Source organism: Cyprinodon variegatus, unplaced genomic scaffold (genome assembly GCF_000732505.1).
Source record: "Cyprinodon variegatus isolate N-32 unplaced genomic scaffold, C_variegatus-1.0 Scaffold462, whole genome shotgun sequence".
NCBI classification, from domain to species: Eukaryota; Metazoa; Chordata; class Actinopteri; order Cyprinodontiformes; family Cyprinodontidae; genus Cyprinodon; species Cyprinodon variegatus.
Window position 1 is genome coordinate 260,282 of NW_015150915.1, and position 450 is coordinate 260,731.

Genomic DNA, 450 nt, shown 5'->3' on the forward strand with positions numbered 1-450 from the left:
CCAGGACATGATCTATAGGGGCACTGGCCTCCATTGGTCCCTTTTTAGAACCGCCTATGTTTTCAGGGCCGTAAATTATTTTTCTAGGTAAAGAATTAATGTCTGTGAAATTTTTTAGGCTATTGCTTAATGAACCAACTTTAATAAAGAACTCACAAACACCGAATTTCATTCAATCTTTATTTATTCCATTACAAACCCAAAGGGGTGTAACACACCAACTACCAAGAAATGATGACAGCACAATCTAAAATGTTTATTTGGCTGGTCTGGAAAAAAGGATATCAACTGCTTTGACCTGCAGGAGAGAAGGGGAAAGATGGTTCTGCCAAAATAACATTTACAGGTATCTTCTTGTTACATTTTATTTCCATTATCCTGCTGCTTTCAGGTTAGAATCACTTTGTGCTTGTGTAATTTTTATAATCACAAAATAATTATGTCAAAATC